Raw genomic sequence first — 6885 nt, forward strand, 5'->3', positions numbered from 1 at the left:
GGAAAAAAATCAGTTTAAGCCTGTTTTCTTGTTTCTCTCGTTCAGTTGCTTTTGTGTTTGGGATATGACCTTATTTAGAAATAAAATATGTACGGGTGCATACTTAGAAAGTTTTAAAAAATATTTTAATATAGCAATTTAAAGAACTGTTTAATGACTGAGAGACCTTTAGAGATGAATGATAATTCTGCCACTCTTGTGGCTTCTGGTTTTTTTTTAGATTTACTTGAGGTTTCAGTTAGTGCGCTTGTGACTAGCTTTAATTCTGGTTCTCTTTAGTTTTTGATAAATAATTTTCTAACAGTTCTTCCTGTGAGACTGAATTAATTTTTTAGAGCTATTTCTATGTTTATATTACCCCTTTCACAAATTTAGCTCAATAGTAGAGCATGTGTTTAGCATTTAAGGCTCTGGATTCAATCCCTGGGATATGCACACACACAGACATACTGACATACATGTACACACATGCATATATACACATAGACATACACACAAAAATAATAATAATAATAAAAAGGAAAGAAGGAGAGTGTTTATCCTTGGTGTGGTATTAATTTTATTTTACCCACAATTTAAACTCCAGTGTGGTGCATTCTTATTTTAAAACAAAATGCTTTTCAATCTAAGTTGACTAGAATAACTTCTGGAGAATGCATTTTTTGTAGCTGAATTTCAAGTTTATAATTTTATTTTTGTTCTCCCCAGCTCTCCCTTTAACTGCCTTAAGCTGACATTAACCATATGCTATTTTAGGTCTTATTTTCATTTAAAAATTCCTACGAATAGTTTCTCTATTTGTATTTAAAGTATATTCCTGTCCCCCGACTCAAAAGAACAGATGAGTGGGATGAAGATAGATGAATGTAAATATTATTTCCTCAAGGACTGAGCCTGTCAAAACTGTTGAGATACATGTTTTTCTTATTTTAAACTGTGTGTGTGTGTGTGTGTGTGTGTGTGTGTGTGTGTGTGTACATGTACCCAAGGACAGAACCTAGAGTCTGGTGCATGGCAAGAACATGCTCTACCACTGAGCTACAACCTCAGACCCTAAGTATCATCTTTGGAAAAAGCTAGCTCTAGTTGTGGTTTACTGTTGGTAGTCTTTACTTTTGAATATCAGTTAAGGAATTTAAGAGCAAATTACCTTTCCTTAATAAATTACTTAATTAATTTAAGAATAGCACATTCCAGTAATAATGTTTTATACCATTTGCACATTTTTACCTATGTTGATAACTTATAATCTGTTGTTTCAACTTGGAAATTCATCTGTAATCAAATGATATAAATATGAATGTTATTTGTAACCAATAAACTTAAGACATTGAGAGTTGAACTATGCATCTTTTTTTCTTCTTTGATTTGGAAAAAGCGGGTAGATGTGTTCATATTAGAAGGGTGTTAGAAAATTGGAGGGGCACTAATGAAAAAGTAGTTAATAAGCTCTGACTTGGTCCCCTTTTACTTTCATTTTGAATGTGGTACTTTCTCAAAGAATTAAAATGCAATCTTTACTGGAATATTCTTCATATAGTTGTTACTCAGCTGTTCATTTGTAGTTTTTTCAAGTTTGAGTTGGTGCTTAAAATGAATAGATAACTTAGTTGAATTATTCATTATTCAACATTTTCATTATTATCTGTATATTAATATATCTTTGTATTTCTAATTCTTGACCCTTAGTAGATACTGACACGTTTGCTGATGAATGAATCATATCAATAGACTTGGATTTTGTTGAAACTTGTTTCTAACAAGCAATAGCAATGGAGCTGTTTAGGCAGGAAGAAAATTTATTATTTGATTTTTTTTGAGATATTTTACTTGACTGCTAACTGACGGAATCCAAGTGAAACTCAATACCTTGGAAAATCCTAAAATTAGGATTTTTTTTAAATATAAAGACTACTTACAAAGAAAGTTTTAAAAGTTCAGGAAATTAAGTGTACTGAATAGGATGCTTTTTTTGTATTTGGTAGACTCAGACAAATTTAACATGAGATTTATATACTTCTGGAATTTAAGAGTGGGAATCAGTTTTTCTTGTATGGATTTTTTTGTCTGGTGGCAGGGGAGAAATAATAAAACCGAAGTCAGACACTGAACTGGTGAAGGTAAGTTTCATTCAGGACTGTTGCAGTAGTATACATGTATGACTAATTTGAATATAGTACACCTATACAACTGATTTGAAATATAGTAAATCTCATTATGCATCTCATTACTTTTCAGATTTTAATTATGTACAAAAGTCAAGTGAATAACCAGTTAGCTTCTACAATTTCCTTTTTTAGTACATTAATGGTCTCCGTCTTGTGTGTGTGTGTTTTTCTTTTTTTCTTTCAGATTGAAAGAGAATATTCTGTTAGCTATTGGATGTTTAAGGATTTGGGTAACTTCTGAGTTCTTGATAAATTCTACTGTGATATGGCTTTGAGGAAAACTTGCCCAGGCCTGATTCAAAATAGGTTCAGAACAATGTTTGTTAAACCTTTATTGAACACCGATATAAAGTAAATACAGTGTAAGGTGTATTCTTCAATCAGTGTTTTCTTTTTCATTCAGGTTATTTCTTGGTAGTAATAACATTTTTATCTTGCTCCTTCTTTATTTCTGCTGCCATCTTTTTTTATAAACCCTCTTTCTCTGACCTATATGGTTATTATAATGTCTTCTCTTCCCATTTCTAGTCGTATAGTCTACCTATTGCTCTCTACCAGCCCTTCTCATTTTGACTCATGAATGACTCAACTAATTATATATGATCTTCTTCTAAAAAGAACTTACAGCAAACCATAACTTTAAAATAAATATACTATCAAAACTTAAACATTTTAAATTGTAGTATTTTATGATATGCAAATTATACCTTAGTTAAAAATTTCAAAAGGAGGTCAGTGTGGAAGGGATAATACTTTGAAACATGAGAGCTGGGGGTGTAGCTCAGTGGTAAAGCACCTTCTCAGCATGTATGAGGCCCTGGGTTCCATCTCAAGCATTATAAAATAAATTAATAAAGTAATTAAATATGAGAAAAAAATTCTTCTAAACATTTTACATTTACTCTAAAAAGTCACATTGAATTTAATAAATGTTTCAACCTCCCAAAAACTTAAAACTTTAAAGCATAAACCCATTATACACTAGTAAAAAAGTTAAAAGTTGTGTGTTTGTGGGGAGCAAGAAATGTGGGAAATAATAGCAGAAAAACTAAGGCTAAGGGAAGCTGCTGCATTTGACACAAGGCAAAATAGAAAAATATATGTATAGGATTCAGATGTCATGATTTAATGAAAGGAATCATTCTAGAATGTCAAGAAAAAAACATTATGAAACTATGCATGCAGACTATTTTGTAATTGCACAAATATATATTTATGAAATACTGTTTCTTATTCCCATTTGAGGAAAAACACTAAATATCAAACTATGGTTCTTGGAAAACATATTTTTGTTGGTAGGTAAATGACATAATTTAACATTGGGCTAGTTTGGTCATCTAATGAAAAGGATTTGTACCTGGGGACTTTGAAAACCCTTTTGTATACACCCCACACTCCTTAGGAGCTGGTTTCATAGCCTTTCTGAGATTCTCAAATACTGTGACTAAAAACAGATAAGAAATACAAATCCAAAGAAATGAAGGATCAAGAACAAGTCAAGCCCCCTAAGCTATTTCAGAAATATTGCTGAAATATTTTGGAAATTTTTCACTATGTACACTGGAAGAAATCTAGACTTCAGTTCTTTTTTTTCTTTTTTTTTTCCGATACAGGAATCGAACTCACGACCTTGCGCTTGCCAGACAGGTGCTATGCTGCTGAGCTAAATCCCCAACCCCTAGACTTAAGTTCTTAATGCATATTCTTTATACATGAGATAAAGATATGTGTGAGCAATAAAATATGAATCCTATGTATATTTTTTAATAGGAAAGTATGAGAGTATACTCTAAAGAGCACTAGACAGAACCAGAGAAGCTTGGTAGGCAGTCAGTTGCCCTTTGTGCAAGTCTGGTTTCTTGGCTGTAAGAGGAAAGGAGCTGGACTGCACAAAGGTGCCTTGCTGCTTCCATATCTGATTCTGATTCTTTGAATACTTTGACTGTTAAACTGCCATGGTTTTTTTTTTTTTTTCTTTACTCTTAGGTATAACAAATCAAGGAGTCACTTTTTATTCTTAATGTTTAAGGATTTCTAATTTTGAAACCAGGCTGTACAAGAAATGTATATGAGACTGTTGCTTAAGAAAAGAATTTTAAATATTTTTATAGGACTGTAAAGATTAAATGAAAAAAGAAGCCTTTCCTTTATATTCTTTAAAAAGACCTCCTTTCCAAAATATAAACAAGATGCCATCTGCTCTTACTATGAAATTTACCAAAGAGGTATTGATCAAAAGTATTCTTTTTTTATTAAAGCATTCTCTCATTAAACGTTTTGAAGGACAGCCACGCATGGTAGTACACATTTGTAATCATAGCTACTTGTGAAATTGAGGCAGGAGGATCCCAAGTCCAAGGCCAGCCTGGCCAATCAGGACCCGGTCTTTAAAAAAGGGCTAGGGTGGGGGTAGCCTGGGGATGTAATATTCAGTGGTAAAATGTCAATCTCTAGTATAGGGAGGGGGTGTGGAGGCCACAGTTGGAGTTATACCTAACATAACATTGACAATATGGGATGTGCAAAAAAATTTTTTAAGGTGAGGTCTTTGAAACTCAAGCAAAAGATCAATTTGCCTCAAGTTCAAAATAAAATGTGGAACAGCGATATTTAAAATGTGAGAAAAGGGGGCTGGGGATATAGCTCAGCAGCACAGCACCTGCCTGGCAAGCGAGAAGTCCTGAGTTTGATTCCCGGTACTCCCAAAAAATAAAATAAAGTGTGAGAAAAAGCATAGTTTATTCTGACTGTACTCATTTTGAATATAGAAAATGTTTGCTCTGGTGAGATGTGGGTCTTTTAGGTTCTTTTCTGTCTCTAGTTTACACTTCTGAGAACAGCAAGGTTTTCTCATTTGGATACTTTTGAAGTCGGTTCATTTACAGTAAATTTTCTATCGGTTTGGAACAAGACATTTTTAATTTGATAAGTGATCATTTGTAACTTATGTAGATGGAATATATTTTCTATAAAAAAGATCTTTCAGCCTACATAGATAATTTATTAAGTCCTAGGCAAACTTAGTTTTACTGTAAGTCTGTTTGATATCATTTGGAAGTGATTTACTTTCCTATCTTTGTTGCAGGCACTTAAAACTTTGTTACTTTTTTCCTGGAGCATTAGTCATCTACCTAAGTTCAAAGGATTGAACTAGTTGGTAGGAGTTGGGTGGGAGTAGATGAGGAAAGATTTAAAGGATAATGACTGATGATTGTAGCAAACTAAAAGTGAATGGAAATGATGGTTGTAGCAGATCCAAGCAGCAAAGGTAAAGGGAATTAAGAAGGACAGTAATATTACTGTGTTTTAAGATTTAAACTTCAGTAAGCAGATTGATCTCTGCCTATACTTCAGTTATTCCTTCTTTTTTTTTTTTTATTGTGGAATCCTCTCAATTTCATCTATTCCTTTTTGTATTTCTGTTGTACTTTGTCTTGTTTTAAAAACATGCTCAGGCTGGGGATTTAGCTCAGCGGCAAAGCGCCTGCCTGACAAGCGCAACGTCGTGAGTTCGGTTCCCAGTACCGGAGAAAAACCAAAAAAAATAAAAAATAAAAATAAAAACATGCTCATGCAATTCACTTAAGATTAAAAAGCAAATAATTTCAGTACAAAACATATTGATGTGTTTGTATAGCATGAAGAGATGAAGTCTACCAGTACAGGGCTTCCAGAGGAGCTAGTGTCTAATGAAGTTTAGCTTTTATAATTGAATAAAAAATTTTAATTTCAGGTCTTGAAGTTGAAAGCTGATCTGGTAATAATGTCTTAGTGTAACCCCATTAGAACAGTTAGGTTGCCTTTCCATCCAAAACTGCAGAATACTATTTGAGTGACTACTTTCTCCATTCTCATAAGAATGTTACATAATGTATTCCTACTTTAAATTCCTAGAAAATAAGTTAATTATTTTCATACAGTGTATGCTTTAGGACGTAAGATCTTAATTTGGTCATAGAAAAAACAAGGTGGATTGGAGCTTTCAAAAATCTTTCTTCTCTGTTATATATTTGTAAAAGTCATATTATTTGCTCAAGCTCACATTAATTTTTTTTTTTTTTTTTTTCGGTTTTGGTTTTTCTCCCGTACTGGGAATCAAACTCACGCCCTTGCGCTTGCCAGGCAGGCGCTTTGCCGCTGAGCTAAATCCCCAGCCCCTCACATTAATTTTTAGTAGCTGGGATTAGAATCCAAGTGATTTAACATCTAGTCAAATTGGTCTTTTCACTACACCTTGCTCTTTCCACAGTAGTTGAAAGATTTTTGAAAGCTGCAATCCACCTTGTTTTTCTATGACAAAATTAAGATCTTACATCCTAAAGCATACACTGTATGAAAATAATTAACTTATTTTCTAGGAATTTAAGGTAGGAATACGTTATATAACATTCTTATGAGAATGGAGAAAATAGTATCTATCATACCTCCTAGTTTTTATTAACTCTTTCAGGTTTTACACTAGTGAAACAATGTGCTCTGATTTATTTCACTTATTAGTATGGTCTCTAGTTTTGACCATTTACCTATAAAAACCTCAACTTTATCTTTCTTTATAGCTGAGTAATATTCCATTATATGAAAGTACCACAATTTTTTTTATCCAATCCTCGGTGGATTGACATTTGGGTTGCTTCCACAATTTAGCAATTACAAATTGTGCTGCTATGAACGTAAGTGCTCATATATTGCTGTGATATGATGATTTGAGATCTTCTGG

At 32.9% G+C, this 6885-nt stretch overlaps 1 protein-coding gene across 1 annotated transcript in view; it reads left to right on the forward strand.

Moving 5' to 3' along the window:
* Window positions 1-6885, forward strand: part of Rb1 (retinoblastoma 1) — a 163812-nt gene that overhangs the window by 118458 nt on the left and 38469 nt on the right. The gene's annotated exons all lie outside the window — the stretch shown is intronic.

The sequence above is a fragment of the Chinchilla lanigera genome, unplaced genomic scaffold, assembly GCF_000276665.1.
Source record: "Chinchilla lanigera isolate Chin_1 unplaced genomic scaffold, ChiLan1.0 scaffold00030, whole genome shotgun sequence".
In the NCBI taxonomy this organism is placed as follows: domain Eukaryota; kingdom Metazoa; phylum Chordata; class Mammalia; order Rodentia; family Chinchillidae; genus Chinchilla; species Chinchilla lanigera.